The 20,578-nt window shown below is 38.9% G+C and overlaps 1 pseudogene; it reads right to left on the bottom strand.

Moving 5' to 3' along the window:
• Positions 1–2,937: 2,937 nt before the first annotated feature.
• LOC129016578 (T-complex protein 1 subunit zeta-2-like) lies at positions 2,938–20,496 on the bottom strand (annotated as a pseudogene).
• Between the last annotated feature and the right edge of the window lie 82 nt (positions 20,497–20,578).

Below are 20,578 nucleotides of genomic sequence, written 5' to 3'. Positions count from 1 at the left end.
AAAAAGTATGATTTTATAAAGCATTTCTATAAAAATATAAATTATCAAAACAGCCTCAAAAGGAAAGAGAAAACATGAGACCTAAAATAATAAAGAAAACTGAATCAGTAGTCAAAAATCTATCCCTCCCATCTAAAAAACTACTAGGCTCAGACCAAACTGTCAGGAAATAGATAACCCTCCATTTTACCAACTCAAACTTCCACAGAAAACAAAGAGTAATAATTCCTCAACTCATTTTATGAGGCTAATATGTCACTGATGTAAAAATTAGAAAAGGAAAGTAGAACAAGTAAAATTATAGGCCAACAGTGCTTATGAACACATGTAAAAACCTAAATAAATATTAGCATTGAGTCCAGCAGTGTATAAATAGTACCATATTTCATTGAATCTAAAATGTCACTCATTATAAGATGCACCCATTACTTCATAGACTAAAAGAAAATGCTATCACTTCAACCATGACATAATACTTTATCATTCATACTTTTTTATATTTACTGTAAGAGCTTTTTAAACTTACACATACAATTTTTTATCATATATCATTCCTATGCATTAATAACATAGGCAAAATAAATAAGGTACGCTACTCTTAAGACTTCATAATCAAGAGTCCAACTCTTCTAAATCACTTTTCAACTTAGAGTCTCTGACACTCATTCTCACCATCAAGAAGTGGTAATGCAACATGAAATGTTTTTCATGAAAAAGTCTCTACTACTATCTCTGGTATTTTCTTCTAAGCCATTGACACATATTCTGAAGGTTTTGACGTTGAAGTTTTTTTCTTTAACTTACTGGAACATGACATTGTAGTACAGAAACATACTGAAAGCCAGGGGTGGTGGCCCCCACCTGTAATCCCAACACTTGGGGAGGCTGAGGTGGGAGGATCACTTGAGGCCAGGTGTTCAAGACCAGCCTGGGCAACACAGCGAGGCCCTGTCTCTACATACATACATATATACATACATACATACATATATATACATACATACATACATATATACATACATACATACATACATACATACAAGAAATATACTGGAATATGCCCTGCTTAGATTTTAAAAGTATAAGCATAGATTGCAAATCCCACTTGATGTTAACAAAACTTTTAAAATACATTATATATCTATAACTTATTATATCAGTCCAGATTCAGACACTTGTGGTAAGGCAGTTCCAGATAGTTTCATTTCACCTGTAGACTGTGTTACTTTGACTGATATTGTAATTTGTAAATGTATAATATGTTTACAGATGTGCCCTGCATTAATGTTCCTATTTTGGTTTTTGTTGAATCTCCTGTCTGCTTGCCAAAACCTAGGATGCTTCAGGCCTATGTACAACCGAAAGCAGAGGCATCCTTGAGCATCAAAGCATTGAACTAACTGGAAAATGCAATATGCCACATAACTGAAGTGAAAAAAGGCTGTATTTTTGTGCTTTTTTAAAATGAAAGTTTGTGTAACTTTTTTATTTAAAAAAAGAAATACACTGGAATACTCCAAAACTGCTAAAATGAATGAATGGATAAGTCTCAAAACCATTAAGTGGGAAATAAAAGCACAAAAGTATATCTACAGAGTGATACAATTTATACATTTTAAAAAACCAAGAAAAGGCTGGGTACTCACACCTGTAATCCCACCACTTTGAGAGGCCGAGGCAGGGGGACTGCTTGAGGCCAGGAGTTCAAGAACAGCCTGAGCAACATAACAAGACCCCATCTCCACAAAAAAAATAAAAAAGAAAGAAAGAATGGAAAAAAAGAAAAATTCACCAGTTAGCTAGGTGTGATGTCATGTGCCTATAGTCCTAGCTACTCAGGAGGCTGAGGTGAGAGGATTGCTTGAGCCCAGAAGTTTGAGGCTGCAGTGAGCTGATTGTGCCACTGTACTCCAGCCTGGGTGACACAGTGACACCCTGTCTCTAAATAAATTTAATAAATAAATACCCCAAACAAAATCTTTATGTTGTCACAGGTATGCAAAAGAATAAAGAGTGGCCGGGCGCAGTGGCTCATGCCTGTAATCCCAGCACTTTGGGAGGCCGAGGTGGGTGGATCATCTGAGGTCAGGAGTTCAAGACCAGTCTGGCCAACATGGTGAAACTCTGTCTCTACTAAAAATACAAAAGATCAGCTGAGTGTGGTGGCGGGTGCCTGTAATCCCAGCTACTCGGGAGGCTGAAGCAGGAGAATCGCTTGAACCTGGGAGGTGGAGGTTGCAATGAGCCGTGATCGTACCACTGTACTCCAGTCTGAGCAGTGATACTATCTCAAAAAAAAAAAGAATAAAAAGTGGGAAAAATAAAAGTGAATAGGCAATAAAGATCACCTCTAGGGAGGAAGGGTGGAAAAAGCATGATGGGGAGTGGGTGGGGGAAGTGGCATCTTAACATTTTGTACTTTGGTATTTCTTTAAAGAAAATCTGGCTGGGTACAGTGGCTCATGCCTGTAATCCCAAAACTTTGGGAGGCCGAGGCAGGCAGATCACTTGAGGTCACGAGTTTGAGACCACCCTCGCCAACATGGCGAAACCCCATCTCTGCCAAAAATACAAAATTAGCCAGGCGTGGTGGCAGGCTCCTGTAATCCCAGCTACTCGGGAAGCTGAGGTAGGAGAATCACTTGAATCCAGAAGATGGAGGTTGCAGTGAGCTGAGATGGTGCCACTGCACTCCAGACTGGGTGACAGGAGGGAGACTCTGCCAAAAAAAAAAAAAAAAAAAGAAAGGAAAAGAAAAGAAAATCTGAAACAAATATGACAAAATGTTACTATTTGTTAAAACTAGGTGGAGGGTACAAATGTGTTTATTATATTACTTTCTGTCTTTTTGGTATATTTTAAATATTTCAAAATTTAAACAATGTTACACAGAAAAGATCTGGCCATATGCGTGGTATGCCCATTTGAAAAGGCCTATCCTATAGAATAAAGACAAGTTTAAGAAGGAGATCTTTCTTTATAACAGCAGAAAACAATTGAAAACAGAATTAGTAAAATAAATTGTGGTATAATCATACAATGCAATGCCAAGTAACCATAAATAAGTGATGGTTCAGAAGTCTGAATACTGGGCCAGGTGTGCTGGCTCATGCCTGTAATCCGAGTACTTTGGGAGGCCAAGGCAGGCAGATCACCGAAGGTCAGGAGTTCGAGACCTGCCTAGTCAACATGGTGAAACCCCTTGTCTACTAAAAATACAAAAATTAGTCAGGCGTGGTGGTGTGCACCTGTAATCTCAGCTACTAAAGAGGCTAAGGCAGGAGAGTCACTTGAGCCTGGGAGGCAAAGGTGGCAATGAGCCGAGATCATGGCACTGCACTCCAGCCTGGGTGACAGAGTGAGACTCCATCTCAAAAAAAAAAAAAAAGAAGAAGAAGAAGTCTGAATACTGCCTTAGAAAGATGCTGACAGCATATTAAGTGGAAAAAACAAGCTATAAAATCATAGGTTCTCAACTAAGGCATTAAATGGTTAAAGGAACCTTCCATATGCACCAACAGGCCAAAGTTCCATTAATGCACTTGCCACATTTTAGTCCCTTTTCAACTACCATCCATGGAAAGAAGTTAACCACAAGAACTCTAATAACAATAAAAAGCATAATAGATTAATTCTAGTTTCAAGCAAGAAAGATATTGCTATAATATCCATACCAAACAGTTGTATTATAAGCCAAACACAATTATTTCCCACCGTTGGTGTCAACAATTCTCATCTTTCCGGATGAGACCTGTTCTATCTCACCATCTAGTCAGACAGCTACCAGAGCTAGCACAGTAGCATAAATTGTTGATCACATATACAAAAAAAAAGCCAGGTAAAATATAATAAATGATATACAAAATAAATTGAGTCAGATACTATAAACAATGCAATCCAAAGCTACATGCCATATTTATAAGAGGAAAGAGTGGCAGCAAGAAGTCACTGAAAGAATTTTGAGGGAAAATGAAACATTTTGTCCTACTACATTTATACCTCTGATAAATTAGAAATTTACTTGGGTGCACTAAAACCTCTATTTTGTTAATTAAAACTTGCCAAAGGTCTAAGAATCATAAAGATCCTATGCTATAAAAACTGCAATAGCATATAACAAAGGGTGGAGAGTTAGGACTCTTGGGGAAATATTTCAATTATTATTCCTTTACTGTAAAAGTATTCTTGTGTTCTTTATACCTTGATGAAATATTTTTGAGACTGTTAAGACCCAAAAGACATTAAACTGCATTTATTGTGTAGAAATTCAGAATGGCTCAGGCTACACAATAGTAGTCAGACGTAAAGTGTACTAAATTTCATCTTCTAGAAGGGTTGATTTTGAATTCAATCATCCCTTGAGAGAAGACATCCCAGCTCGCATAATTTCATCAACCAGGAGAATGTTGGTGGCAATCACTGTGCTAAGGAAAAAGATGAGAGGGTGAGTAAAGCCTACTAACCCACTCTTAGCTTTTTTCCCCAGCAATCTTTACCTGTGTAGGGTACTTTGTTCTTTAATGATGTTGGTATGATATTTTATGAGACAAGGCCATTATAAATACAAATACAAATGTCATCCTTTTTTTTTTTTTTCCCAAGATGGAGTTTCACTCTTGTTGCCCAGGCTGGAGTGCAATGGCAAGACCTCAGCTCATTGCAACTTCTGTCTCCCAGGTTCAAGCAATTCTCCCACCTCAGCCTCCCGAGTAGCTGGGATAACAGGCATCCACCACCAGGCCTGGCTAATTTTTGTATTTTTAGTAGAGACAGGGTTTCACCGTGTTTGCCAGGCTGGTCTCAAACTCCTGACCTCAGGTGATTCACCCGCCTCGGCCTCCCAAAGTGCTGGGATTACGGGCATGAGCCACCGCATCAGCCCAAATATCACCCTTTGTATTATAATTTAAACTCCTTTGCTGATAAGGGGCATTCCTGATTTATATTCCAGCAAAATTGAGCTTATTTTTACAATATCATTTGATTTTCTCCATCATGCATGTGCTACTATTTCAGTAAATTTCCCCTTTTCTTTCCCCCTCAAATAGTAAGATTAATTTTTCTTATAACTTAACACTGCTAGGCCTAAAATATAAAAGGGACTATGGACTCTAAAATGACAGAAGCTAGTTCTAATAACTGAATGCCACACCTTTTATACACTTGACAATTTTTCCACTGTACAGGGACAAAAGTAATAGAAAAAATTTCATCTTAATATTATCAATTATAACTCTACAGGTCTTTCACTTGATGTTCATACGAACTTACCAAGAGTGAAGAAGTTGTTTTTTTACACAATAATTATCCCAAACTCCTGCATCTGCTGCTACCATTGGCTCACCTGAAAAGTAAAAACAATTTTCATACCAAAATCTTAGTATTTGCTATTAATATTAATTGATATCCTCTAAAAATATTTAATACACTACCAAAACTACTTTTGTCAAGGTCATCAATGACCTCCATATTGTTAAATCCAATGGTTGATTCTCAGGCCTCATCTACCAGTATTTAACACAGTTGATCACATTCTCCCCGCCTACTCTGTGTTATCTTCCAGGATACCACACTCCTCCGGTTTTCTTTCTTTTGCACTAGGGGCTCCTTTTCTGATTACTTTGCTGCTTCTTCCTCTTCCTCCCTGACCTCTTAACGTTGGAGTACCCAAAAGTTCAGTCCTAGCCTCTTTTCTCTCTACCCTTAATCCCTAGGTGATCTCATCCAGACTTTTAGATTTAAACCATACATATCTGATGACTCTCAAGGTTTTTTGGGTGTTTTTGTTTTTTTGTTTTTTGTTTTCTTTCTTTTTTGGGGGGGGGTGTTTTTGTTTTTGAGACAGAGATCTTGCTCTATCATTCAGGCTGGAGTGCAGTGGCACAATATCGGCTCCCTGCAACCTCCACCTCCTGGGTTCAAGCAATTCTCCCAAGTAGCTGGGATTATAGGTGCCTGTCACAATCCCCGGCTAATTTTTGCATTTTTAGTAGAGATGGAGTTTCACCATGTTGGCCAGGGTGGTCTTGAACTCCTGACCTTAAGTGATTCACCCACCTTGGCCTCCCAGAGTGCTGGAATTACAGGTGTGAGCCACTGCACCTGGCCTGACTCTCAGGTTTTAATCTCCAACCCAGATCTCTTCCTTGAACTCCAGACCCACATATCCAACTTTTTTAATTAAAAGATTACAGATGCTTCAACCCTGACTCTGCCAAAACTGAATGCTGATGTCCTCTCACCCACAGCCTGCTCCAGCTAGTCTTCTCCACCACAGTTGATTGCAACTCCAACCTTCTACTTGTTCAGTTGACTTCTCTACAGAGTGGAGAGTGGCGAGAGTGATTCTCTTAAACATAATTAGGCCACGTGCCTGGCCAACATGGTGAAACCCTGTCTCTACTAAAAATACAAAAATTAGCTGGGCGTGGCAGCAGACACCTATATTCCCAGCTACTCTGGAGGCTGAGGCAGGAGAATTGCTTGAACCTGGGAGGCAGAGGTTGCAGTGAGCCGAGATCGTGCCACTGCACTCCACAGCATGGGTGACAGAACGAGACTGTCTCATAAATTAATTAATTAGGCCATGTCACACCTCTGCTCAAAATTGCTCCCTGCCCCTCTAAAGTAAAAGCCAAAGTCCTGAGACTGGTCCAAATGCCCCTGCATGATCTGACCTTCTGTCACGTCTCTCACCTCCTTCCTCAAAAACATCAGACACCGACTTTTCCACTGGCTGTTCTCTTTCCCTAGAACACTTAACCCCAGTTGCCTACATGGCTAATTTCCTCACTTCCTTCCACTTTTTTTCAACAGACATCTTGATGATGCCTACCCTGACCAACCCTTTAAGCTGTCATTCTCTCTCCACCCTCCTGTACTAGCATTCATGATCATTATTATACCACTTTTTTTCATATAATTCATTACTTTTTCTAAAATGCTGAAGGAGTTTATTTATTAAAGTTATTATTTACTGCCTACCTTCTCCCACTACAACATAAGCTCCCAGGGGCAGATATTTTTGTCTGTTTTGTTCTGTGTGAAGCCCAAGAGAAAAACAAGCACTCAATAACTATTTCTTAAATGAATGAACACTTTTTAAGAAGCTCAAAAATAAACTAAAGGCATCCAAAATTTAAATATTAAAGTTACCCAAACCTCTACTCCTTTACCATAAGATCTGGGTAACTAAAGAATAGCCTCTTTCTTTATTAAGCAGCTAATTTTCCTTCAGTTTCTTACCTGTATTCAAATCTATGCCCACAAGTTGTTTTGACTCGACACGCTCAGCCTGAACTTTTACTAGTGTTTCCTGTGGGTCATAACCAGCATTCTGAGCAAGAACCTTTAGGAATAAAAATAATAATAAATATATATGCATAATACCTTCACATATATCAAATATAAAAATACTCTTTACTCTTGTAAAGACACATCCATAACATGGCAATCATCTCCTTTTGAAGAATTCCACTTTTAATCTAAATCAAATTATTATTTCATCTATCTAGTAGTTTTTATATTTACTTAAACATTTCCCCTATGCACATCACACTAAATTCTGAGGACATCAGAGTTCCCCCATTTCTACCCTACTACATTAATTTCCCTCCTTGCAAAAGGTTTTTTTTTTTTTTTTTTTTTTTTTAGTATGGAAGGAAGTAGAATGATATTCTTGTTTCCTCTAGTGCCGCTAGCCACTTGCCCTCCAGTTCTTCATAGGCACTTGCTAAGGAAACCAGAATATTTGCAGCACCTTTGTGCCCCTCATCTTGGTGAGGAGAGTCATGACCTGTGGTAACAGGGCTGGAGATACCCTCACTCCAAACCAGGCTCATTTCCAAGTGGCCCCAAATCACCAGCTGATGAGGAAAAAGGTACCACCAATGTGTACTGGGGTTACCAATTTCTGTCAACAACAGGACCATACTGATTTTGCTGCTCTGGGGAAAGAAAAAATAGGAAATCTAATTCGCAAAGATTTCACAAAGTATGAAAAATTTTAATAAAAATTAGTAAAGAGATTTTGCTAACATTGTTAATAATGTTTTAATTCATGGTAATAGCATCTTTGAAGTAGTTTTACTATATTTCTAAGGTGGTTTGAAACCAATTAAGGCAAAGAGAAAGGAATGGTCGCTTTCTGTCCTTAGGTTGCCACATGCAAAAATTCTGTTTTCTCTTTTTCTAGGAATTATAATGATGATGACAAATGTAAGGTTGTATCTAGGAATGCTAAAGAGCCTCAAGCCCTCCCTCTCCACAATTTAAATTGATTACATTTGGATACCACTAACAAAACAAAGATGTACCATAAAATCTAACTAAATTTTAAATTCTAAACTTTTTCATTATAATTAGTTAATCATGAATCATTTCTGAAGGAAATTTTTGGAGCTGCTTTAATTTTTGGAACTCAGAGAAAGAAGCAAGGAGGTAAGTTGGCTATTTCATGAGATCGTGCAAGGATTCTGGGCTGTTATCCCAAAAGCTTCCCTGCTTTAGTTGTAAAATATCTAAGATAAAATTGTGTAAGGAAATGTGTATAAACACCTGTCTACTCCATTAACTATCAGATAATAGGGGCAATTTGTAATTAAACACCTTTATGTCTAACCAGTTGTTATTTGGCTGAAAGGGTAGTTGTACCTTGGGAGTAATGAGTAAGGCATCAGCAAAAGCTTGGACTCCAAGATGAGCTCTTCCTTTTATACTGTTCTTATATGAAACAAGAGCTTCAGCCATTGCCACTTCAATTGCACCAGCTCCAGGAACCATACAACCTACTGGAGAGAAAAAATATGATTGGCAAGACATGCCATAAAGACCAAAGGAGAGACACAGAGAGAGAGAAAAGCAATTCACTATTTAAGTATGTTCTATTATCTACAGAAGCCAAATAAATTGCACAGCTTAGTAATTACTCAGTTGTCTTATGAAACACCCTGAAGTTATATGTCATTAAATAAATAGGCATAGTACAGATAACTGGCTGCAAACAGCTTATTTTTCTGCTTATCCTCTGGTAAACAAGATTAATTTATTTTTACCTTCATCTTACTCTTCTATAACTACTTTTTTTTTTTTTCTGAGATGGAGTTTTACTCCATCACCCAGGCTGGAGTGTAGTGGCATGATCTCGGCTCACTCCAACCTCTGTCTCCCAGGTTCAAGGGATCCTCCTACTTCAGCCTTCTAAGTAGCTGGAATTACAGGTGTGCACCACCACACCCACCTATTTTTTGTATTTTTAATAGAGACAGGGTTTCACCATGTTGGCCAGGCAGGTCTCGAACTCCTGACTTCAAGTGATCCACCCACCTCCGTCTCCCAAAATGCTGGGATTACAGGTGTGAGCCACTACACCCGGCCTTATGACTACTTTTAAGAGGTATTTATAATTTATATTGACAGGTAACTGATTACAATATCTGACATGAAAATTTTTTAAACCAAGATAATTTGTCCCTAGTTTTTGATAGGGAATTCTTGGAACTCAATGAAGTATTTATTTTTTGTACTGGAGCAGAACTCAAACTGCTATCTAAGAAAAAAATTAAGTGGTATTATTATTCCAAAGCAAGAGTTTTGGTTAAACACATCAAATTTCACATCAGGATATGACTTTTATATCTGCTACTTGTATGGTTTCATAAAGTTTATGACTCTTATTTAAATCAGCAAACTTGCTTTAAAACAAAACAATATGAAAACAATCTCCCCTTTTATCTCACATCATTTTAAAATTACTACCCACTTTCTCTGCTTCACTTCACAACATAACTGCTCAAGGAGTTGTTTACCCACCAGATGATTATATCATTACCTCCCATTCACATTTTTTAAAAGTTCCTTGTTAAATACAGAATATACTCAAAAGAATATTTATATGTGTAAGCTACAAAGAATAAATGTACAAATAAACAAATGTATCCATGTACCTACCACCCAGCTTACGAAAGAGATTACTAGAACCTTTGAAAACTTCCCTGATCCCATTCCCTATGAAAACACAATGTATCAAAATTTTAGCATCCCTACAGCAGTACTTAAAGAGAAATTTGTATCATGAAACACCTATATAAGGAATGAAGAAAGTTCTCAAACTAATGACCCCAGCTTCCACCTTAAGAAACTAGAAAAGGGCAGGGTCTGGTGGCTCACTCCTATAATCCCAGCACTTTGTGAGGCCAAGGCAGGTAGATCACTTGAGCCCAGAAACTCAAGACCAGCCTCGGCAACACAGTGAGACCCCATCTCTACAAAAAACACAACAATTAGCCAGGTGTGGTGGCACACACCTGTAATCCCAACTACTTAGGAGGCTAAGGTGGGAGGACTACCTGAGCCTGGGAAGTCAAGGCTGCAGTGAGCCGTGACCATGCCACTGCACTCCAGCCTAGGCGACAGATCAAGACTCTGTTTCAAAAAGAAACAAACAAACAAAAAACTAGAAAAGGAAGCACAAATGAAACCTAATATAAGCAAAAGAAAGGAAATAATTAGGATGAAAGTGGAAATTAATCAAATGACAAATGTCAGAAATGAGAAAATTTATATCACTACAGATTCTACAGATATTAAAAAGAATAACAAATGAATATTATGATTGACTTCATGACAATAAAGTTGAAACTGTAGATCAGAAGTTAGTACACTTTCTGCAAAAGGCCAGTTAATATTTTTCAGGCCATACCATTTCTTTTGCAACTATTCAACTCTGCCACTGTAACACAAAAATAGCCACAGACAATATATAGACAAATGAGTATGACCACATTCCAACAAAACTTTATTTACCAAAACAGGCAGCAAGCCAGATTTAGCTCATAGATAGTAGTTGATGATCCTAACTTAGATGAAGTGGACAAATTCTTGAAAGACGACAAATCACTAAAGCTCACTCAAAAAACACAAAACATTTATAGCCCTATGTCTATTTAAAACATTGAATGTGTCATTAAAAGCTTTCCCACAAAGAAAACTCCAGGCTCAGATGGCTTTATTGACAGTCTACCAAACACTTAAGAAAGAAATAATACAATAATACCAATTCTCCACAACAACTTAACACTTTCAGAAATTTGAACAAGAAGGAAAACTTTCCAATTCACCCTGAGTACAGCATTGTTCTAACACCAAAAAAGATAAAAGCATTACAAGAAAAAATATACACAGACCAATACCCCTTATGAATACAGATGTAAAAATTCTTAACAAAATTTTAGCCAATTAAATCAAATAATACATAAAAAGGAGAATACACATAGTAGCATTATTCACAATAGCCAAAAGGTAAATGCAACACGTTTCCAATAATAGACAAATAAAATGTGGCATACACATACAATAGAATATTATTCTATTATATAGAATAATATATCTAATTATTATATATATAATTATATATATTACAAATGGTAAAAAGGAAGGAAATTCTGGCACATGCTACAACATGAATGAACCTTGATGACACTATGTAAAGTGAAATAAGCCAGACAAAGGACAAAAACTGTATGATTCCAATGATATGAGATACATAGAGTAAACTCATAGAGACAGAAAGTAGAATGGTGGTTACCCAGGGCTGGGGAGGTGGGTAGAGAATGGAGAGTTATTGTTTAATGGGTTCGGAGTTTCAGTTTTGCAAGGAAAGAAAGTTCTGGAGATGGGTGGTGATAATAGTTACACAACAATGTGAATGCACTTACTAACACTGAACTGTACACTTAAAAATTGTTAAACTGTAAATTTTATGTTATGTATATTTATCACAATTTAAAAAATAATTTTTTAAAAATGTAATCCATTAATTTTTTAAAAAGTAAAACGCATTATAACTAAGTATGGTTTATCCCAAGAATGTAAGGTTTGACATTTGAATCAATCAATGTAATTTACTGTACAAAAAACTAAATGAGGGCTGGGTGCAGTGGCGCACGCTTGTAATCCCAGAACGTTGGGAGGCCAAGGCAAGCAGATCACCTGAGGTCAGGAGTTTGAGACCAGCCAGGCCAACATGGTGAAACTCCATCTCTACTAAAACATACAAAAATTACCCTGGCATGGTGGTGCGTGCCTGTAATCCCACCTACTCAGGAGGCTGACGCAGGAGAATCACTTGAACCTGGGAAGCAGAGGTTGCAGTGAGCCAGGATTGTGCCATGGCACTCCAGCCTGGGCAACAAAGCGAGACTCCATCTCAAAAAAAAAAAAAAACTGAGAAAAATAATATGATCACCTCAATAGATGCACAAAAAGCATTTGGCATTTATTCTCGTGTGTGTGTGTGTGTGTGTGTGTTTTGACAAACAACAACAACAACAACAAGAAGTTTCACTCTTGTCTCCCAGGCTGAAGTCCAGTGGCACAATCTCGGCTCACTACAACCTCTGCCTCCCAGGTTCAAGCAATTCTCCTGCCTCGGCCTCATGAGAAGCTGAGATTGCAGGTGCCTGCCACCATGCCTAGCTAATTTTTGTATTTTTAGTAGAGACAGAATTTCACCATGTTGGCCAAGCTGGTCTCGAATTCCTGACCTCAGGTGATCCACCCGCGTCAGCCTCCCAAAATGCTAGAATTACAGGTGTAAGCCACCGCGACCAGCCTGGCATTTATTCTTGATTAAAAACTGTCAGCAAACTAGGCGCAGAAGGGAAAACTTCCTCAACCTGATAAAAACCTATAGCTAACATCATACGTAATGGGGAAAGATTGAATGCTTTCCCCCTAAGGTCAGCGATGAGGAAAGGATGTCCATTCTCATTATTTATAGTCAACATTATACTGGAGGTTCTGGCCCATGAAATAAGGGAGAAAATTTTAAAATATCCATATTGGAAAGAAAAAAGTATAACTGTATTAACAGACAATGTAATCACTTATATAGACAATTCAGTGAAGCCTATAAGAAAGCTAATTGTGATTTAGCGAGGTTGCAGAATTCAAGATCAATGTACAAAAATAAAATATATTTCTTTTTTTTTTTTTTTTTTTGTTTTTTTTTTTTTTGAGACGGAGGCTCGCTATCGCCCAGGCTGGAGTGCAGTGGCGCGATCTCAGCTCACTGCAGGCTCCGCCCCCTGGGGTTCACGCCATTCTCCTGCCTCAGCCTCCTGAGTAGCTGGGACTACAGGCGCCCGCCACCTCGCCAGGCTAATTTTTTGTATTTTTAGTAGAGACGGGGTTTCACCGTGTTAGCCAGGATGGTCTCGATCTCCTGACCTCGTGATCCGCCCGCCTCGGCCTCCCAAAGTGCTGGGATTACAGGCGTGAGCCACCGCGCCCAGCCAATAAAATATATTTCTATATATTAGCAACTAACAATCAGAAATGGAAATTTTAAAAATAACATATACAATAGCAACAAAATAAATGAAATATATAGAGATAAACATGGAAAAAAGTGTGTGAGGCTCATATACTAAGAACTATGAAATATTGCTGAGATAAATTCAAGAAGACTCAAGTAGATAAGATGATATTCATGAGTTAGAAGGCTCATTATTAAAATATCAACTATCTCCAAATTGATCTACAGATTTAATAAAATTCCAATCAAACGGGGTGCAGGGGCTCACACCTGTAATCCAAGCACTTTGGGAGGCCAAGGTGGGAGGATCGCTTGAGCCCAGGAGTTTGAGACCAGCCTGGGTAACAACATAATGAGACATTGTCTCTATAGAAAATAAAAGAAAGTTAACCAGGCATGGTAGTGGATGCTTGTGGTTCCAGCTATTTGGGAAGCTAAGGTGGGAGAGTCATTTGAGCTCAGCAGGTCGAATCTGCAGTGGGCCATGATCACGCCACTGCACTCCAGCCTGAGTGACAGAGTAAGATCCTTTCTAAAAAAAAAGTTCTGATCAAAATCCCAGCAGCAGTCTTTTTGGTAGAAATTGACAAGCTGATTCTAAAATTCATATGGAAGTCATAAGGAAATGCCAAAGACTTAGAATGACCAAAATAACTTAAAAAAAAATGAGAGTTAACAATACTGATTTCAAGATTTATCATAAAGCTACAGTCATCAGGACCATATGATATTAACATTAAAATAGACAAATGCATCAGTAGAACAGAAAAAAGAGCACAGAAATAGAACCACACAAATATGAAAAACTGATTTTTTATACATTAGAAAAGGCAATTCGGTGGTGAAAGTAAAGTCTTTTCAGCAAGTAAGACTAAAACAATCTGACAGCTTTATATGAAAAAAATGAACTTATATCCATACTTGCACCATACACAAAAATTAACTTAAAATGAATCACAGACCCAAATGTAAAATATAAGACTATAACACTTTTAGAGGAAAATCTTTGTGACCCTAGGTTAGGTAAACATTTTTTAGATACCACACCAAAAGCATAATCCATGAGAGAATAAAAATAATAAATTAGACTTCATCAAAATTAAGAACTTCTCTTTGAAAGGCACTGTTAATAATAAAATAAGCCATTGAGGAGAAAAATTTGCCAATCATTATCTGAAAAAGCACTGGTACCCAACATATATACAAAGAGCTCTCAAACTCAACAATAGAAAACTAACACAATTTTTTTCTTTTCTTTTCTTTTTTTCTTTCTGGAAACAGGGTCTCGCTCTGTCGCCCAGGCTGGAGTGCAGTGGTGTGATCATAGCTCACTGTAACCTCAAACTCTTGGGGCTCAAGTGATATTCCTGCCTCAGCCTCCTAAGTAGCTGGAACTACAGGTACAGGCCACCACGCCCGGCTATTTGTGTGTGTGTATAGAGTCATGGTCTTGCTATGTTGCCCAGGCTGGTTTCCAACTCCTGGGCTCAAGCAATCCTCCCACCTTGGCCTCCCAAAGAGCTGGAATTAAAGGTGAGAGCCACTGTGCATGGCCAACAATCCAATTTTTTAAAAGTGCAAAAGATTTAAACAGAAAATTCACCAAAGATACATGGATAGCAAATAAGCACATTAAAAGATGCTCAACATGGGCTGAATATGGTGGCTCATGCCTACAAATCCCAGCACTCCGGGAGGCTGAGGGGAGAAAACTGCTTGAGGCCAGGAGTTCAAGACCAGCCTGGGCAACACAGAGAGACCTCATCTCTACAAAAAAAAAAAAATTAAAAAATTAGCCAGATGTGGTGGCATGCACCTATTGTCCAGCTGAGGTGGGAGGATCACTTGAGCACAGGAGTTTGAGGCTGCAGTGAGCCATGACTGCACCACTGCACTCTAGCCTGGGTGACAGAGCAAGACCCTGTCTTGAGAAAAATATATATATGTGAGGTTTGTGAGGTTTGCAGCCAGGCGCAGTGGCTCATGCCAGTAATCCCAGCACTTTGGGAGGCCAAGGCAAGTGGATCCCTTGAGGCCCAGGAGTTCAGGACCAACCTTGGCAACACAGTGAAACCTCATCTCTACCAAAAATACAAAAATTAGCCAGTTTCAAAACCTGGTCTCAAAATAAATAGATAAATTAAACAGATTAAAATTTAAAAATAAAATTAAAAAAAACTTAAAGGCCAGGCATGGTGGCTCACACCAGTAATTTCAGCACTTTGGGAGGCCAAGGAGGGCAGATCGCTTGAGCCCAGGAGTTCGAGACCAGCCTGGCCCACATGGCAAAACCCCATCTCTACTAAAAATACAAAAAATTAGCTGGGTGTTGTGGTGCACGCCTGTAATCCCAGCTACTTGGGAGGCTGAGGGAGAAGAATCGCTTGAACCTGGGAGGCAGAGGTTGCAGTGGGCTGAGATCGCACTACTGCACTAAAGCCTGGGCAACAGAGGGAGACTCTGTCTAAAATATATATATATATATATATATACACACACATACATAGGTGTTTGTGTATGTGTATATATACATATATACACACATATATGTGAGGTTCATATCAATCACAAGAGCTTACCATCTTCAACGGCATTTTTGATAGCACGAAGTCCATCTCTCATGGCGTCCTTGACTTGTGTGAGAGTATGCTTATTTGGTCCTTTAACCAACAAGGTAACAGAGCGAGGGTTAACACACTCCTCGATAATAAAAGTGAACTTTTCTTCACCCTAAAGGGTGGCACAAAAATATATAATTGTAATATTTAATGTCATTATAAAATCAACAATTTATACTAGAATGCAATCTTCATTTGAATTTTTCTTATCAAGCATAACTAAAGATATGTTTAAAAGGAGTTAAGTTATATCTGAACTCTTAACAAACATTTAGGTAAATAAACTGTAAAATCTGTTCCATGAATTAGATCTCAAAACACAAAACATGAAATAGAAGATCAAGTAGTATTTTTCTTTAAAAAAAAGGAGCTTAGTATTCACTTTATAACCACTATTCACAGAAATACTAATGTATACTCATACACAAGACCAGCATGTCCCAAGCAATCTACAGTGAGATCTTCAAAAGAATTCACAGCCATTCCACCACAAGCAAGAGAGAGTCTGAAATTACATATATGTCACCATAGCTTGATTATGGAAAACATAAATACTAACTTCTTAGAAAAGATCTCTAATGCAGAAGACTGTATTGTTACTGTATTGTATTGTTTTGGGTTTTTAATTGACTAATAAAATTGTCTATATTTATCGAGTACAACATGATGACGTTTTTAAATATGTATACACTGTGGAATGGCTAAATCAAGCAAATTAACATACACATTGCCTATGTGAGGCTTGATTTAGCCATTTTTGTGATAAGAACACTTAAAATCTACTCTCAGCAATTTTCAAGAATCCAACACATTGTGTATTCTTGGGTGGGTTTGCAAAAGATTTTTTAAAAGAACAATATATTGTTATTAACTACAGTTGCCATGTTGAACAATAGATCTCTTGAATTTATTCCTCCTAACTGAAATTTTGTATCCTTTGACCCACATATCCCCAGTGCTCCTTCCCTCCCACTGCCTCAGCCCCTGGTAACCACCATTTTACTATCTACTTCTATGAGTTCAACTTTTTTAGATTCCATATATAAAAGTGAGATCATGCTGTATTATGTTGTATTGTTTTATTTTTAAGATCTGTTTTAAAAAGATAAAAACTTTTCGTATACTTCAGCAAAGTTCTGCAGTAGGTTAACAACCTTGCTTTTTGACAGTTCAATTATTTACTGAAACTAAAAACAAAATTTGGAATTTTTTATGCCACTGTTTTGTTCAACAGCATTTACACATAAGCCAAAAGGAAAACACATGGAATAGTTTCCATTTACTCTGTTAAAAACTTAGGATATGTAATTATCTGCAAGCTTACCTTTCCATATTTCTTCTTTTTGCTCTGCGAAGAGCTACTATTCCATGTTTTGCAAGAGTATTTAAGGAAAATGGATCAATCCCCTATAATCAAATTAACATAAAAATTATAAACATGTTTTAAACCAGTATTTCTCAAACCTTTTGGTCTCAGCACCACTTTACTCTCTTAAAAATTATTAAGTACCCAAAGAGCTTTTGTTTATGTAAGCTCTATCTATAATATTTATATTATAAAAACTGAGAAATTTTTAAACTATTAATTCATTTAAATAATAAGGCCATTTTATGTTAATATACATTTTAAATGAAACTTTACTATACTTTTGAAAACAAAATTATATATAGTGAGCTAGCAGTGGCATTACTTCACATTTTTGCTCATCTCTTCAATGTTTATCTTCATAGAAAACAAGTGGATTCTCATATCTGATTCAGTATTCAATTCGGAATGATATGTTATTTTCGTTCAAGTTTATGAAGAAAATCTGGCCCCACACAGATAAATGTTGTAAAGGGAGTAACATTTTAATAGCATTCTCAGATAACTATGGAAATTCTTCTTTGATACTATACCGAAACTCAACAAGTAATAGTTTCTCAAAGGTTAGTTTCACTATGGAACCATAGCAATGAACTTTTCATACTATCTCACATTAAAACACGTTGGTGTAACTTGCACACTGAATGGATTATTTATCCATTGACTAAAAATCATGCATTTTTAGTCATGTAGACAGCATCAGTTCACTGAGTTAGGCAAAGTTTCCACATGTTGACACATTTCATGTATAACATGTTGTTATACATGTGGAAACTGTCATGTTATACATGTGGAAACTTTGCCTATCTCAGTGAACAAAAACTCACATTTGTTAATATCACTACTATTATCAGGAAAGTCTTTTAAGTATTGGAAAGCTGTCAAGTTCACATGGCAGATACAAGTTTTCTGAAATTCTAATTTTTGTTTAAAAGTTCAAATGTTATTGACAACAAATACTGGGCCCTCCGGGAGCGTCTGAGGAGGCGCCGGCCGCTGCGGGCTCGGGAGCCGCACCGCGCCGGCCCGAGCCTCTGGACTAGGCCCACGGAGCCGCTCGCCCCGACCCAACCGCCCGATGTCCTCAAGATGGAGGCAGCGGGGGCGGTGGCGTAAAGAAAGCGGCGCTGTGGGCGCCGGAGTGGGGGCCCGGGCGGAGGCGGTGGCGGGATGGGGCTGTTGCTCACGATCCTGGCGTCGGCCGTGCTGAGTTCCTTCCTCACGCTCCTCGCCCAGTTCCTCCTGCTGTGCCGCAGACAGCCCGAGCCTCCGGCGGACGAGGCCGCCCGCTTGGGCGAGGGCTTCCGCTACATCAAGCCAGTGCCGGGCCTGCTCCTAAGGGAGTACCTTTACGGCGGCGGCCGGGATGAGGAGCCCTGCGGGGCGGCCTCTGAGGGCGGCGCGACCCCCACCGCCGCCCCCGAGACCCCCGCCCCGCCGACGTGGGAGACTTGCTACTTCCTCAACGCCACCATCCTATTCCTGTTCCGGGAGTTGCGGGACACCGCGCTGACCCGCCGCTGGGTCACCAAGAAGAGTTCGAAAAGCTGCTGCAGACCAAGACGGCCGGGCGCCTGCTGGAGGGGCTGAGCCTGCGGGACGTGTTCCTGGGCGAGACGGTGCCCTTCATCGAGACCATCCGGCTCGTCTGGACCCTCGTGCCCTCGGCCACCGGGGAGCCCGACGGCCCCGAAGGGGAGGCGCTGCCCGCCGCCTGCCCCGAGGAGCTGGCCTTCGAGGCGGAGGTGGAGTACAAGGGGGGCTTCCACCTGGCCATCCACGTGGACCTGGTCTTAGGCAAGTCCGCCTACTTGTTTGTCAAGCTGTCCCGCGTGGTGGGGAGGCTGCGCTTGGTCTTCACGCGCGTGCCCTTCACCCACTGGTTCTTCTCCTTCGTGGAGGACCCGCTGATGGACTTCAAAGTGCGCTCCCAGTTTGAAGGGCGGCCCATGCCCCAGCTCACCTCCATCATCTTCAACCAGCTCAAGAAGATCATCAAGCGCAAGCACATCCTGCCGAATTACAAGATCAGGTTTAAGCCGTTTTTTCCATACCAGACCTTGCAAGGATTTGAAGAAGGTGAAGAGCATATCCATATACAACAACGGGCACTTACTGAAGGCCGTCTTAAAGTTACATTGTTAGAATGTAGCAGGTTACTCATTTTTGGATCCTATGACAGAGAGGCAAATGTTCATTGCACACTTGAATTAAGCATTAGTGTTTGGGACTTAAAAATTAGCCAGGCATGGTGATGCACACCTGTAGTCCTGGCTACTTAGGAAGCTGAGGTGGAAAGATCACTTGAGCCCAGGAGGTCAAGGCTGTAGTGATCTATAAGTGTGCCACTGAACTCCAGCTTGGGTGACAGAAAAAGACCCTGTCTCAAAAGAAGAAAAAAAAGAGTGCTTTGTGCATACTTCATATTTTGTCACACATGATAATAAAAGGATGCATGTTTAAGAATCAAAATTTAATAAAATTAATAAGTTTTACCATTTCATCAAGACATTCTTAAATGATACTGCCTTTTTCTTTCACTGCAAGTGTGCAGTGGTATAGCAATAAAGAATGCGATGACTACTAGTATAGTTTGGTGCTACCTCTTTGATTTGTACTAAGGTGCCAGCAGTTTTACAGATTGCTTTTGCAGCATCATTGCAAGTGTGAACACAATGTAAAAGGTGTAATTATTATTATGAAAATAGTTTTTGACCTCACAGGCTCTCTGAAAAAGTCTTAGGGATTCTTAGGGGTCCACAGACCACACATGTTTAAGAACATTTACAAATAACTAAAATCTAAACTTTCTTTCTCACCTTTTGATTAATGACGACAAATCCTTTATTGGACTAAGCACAGACTTTGTCCTTCAGGTCTATTATTTTTTGTACTCTATTTTCAATAAATTTTGTTTCAGCTTTTACAAATTTATCTTTCTCTTCTGTAGTCTTATAAAAGAAACCAGAGTTCACCTCTCTAAAACATTAATAAAAACCAGCTAGTAAAGGCAGGAGGAAAAAGGAAAAAAGATAGAAGTAGTCTACACCAAACATCTGGAAGGAAAGAGAGATTTTAAAACACCTTTAGGAAAAAAAAATTCAAAAGTTATAAAGAGAAAGTAACACGTACGTTTTTTCATACTCTAGTGAAACCTCGCAAATAAGGATAAATGCATCTTCTACTCGCTTCTTCATATCTGGATGACAGGCACCATGAGCCAAAACTAATCCTTGGATCAACCTATTAAAAATATTAATGTTTCTTACTTTGAATATA

This window comes from Pongo pygmaeus, chromosome 19 (genome assembly GCF_028885625.2).
Source record: "Pongo pygmaeus isolate AG05252 chromosome 19, NHGRI_mPonPyg2-v2.0_pri, whole genome shotgun sequence".
Classification (NCBI taxonomy): Eukaryota; Metazoa; Chordata; class Mammalia; order Primates; family Hominidae; genus Pongo; species Pongo pygmaeus.
Note: the sequence above shows the minus strand (reverse complement) of the source record. Positions and strands in the feature narration are given on the sequence as shown.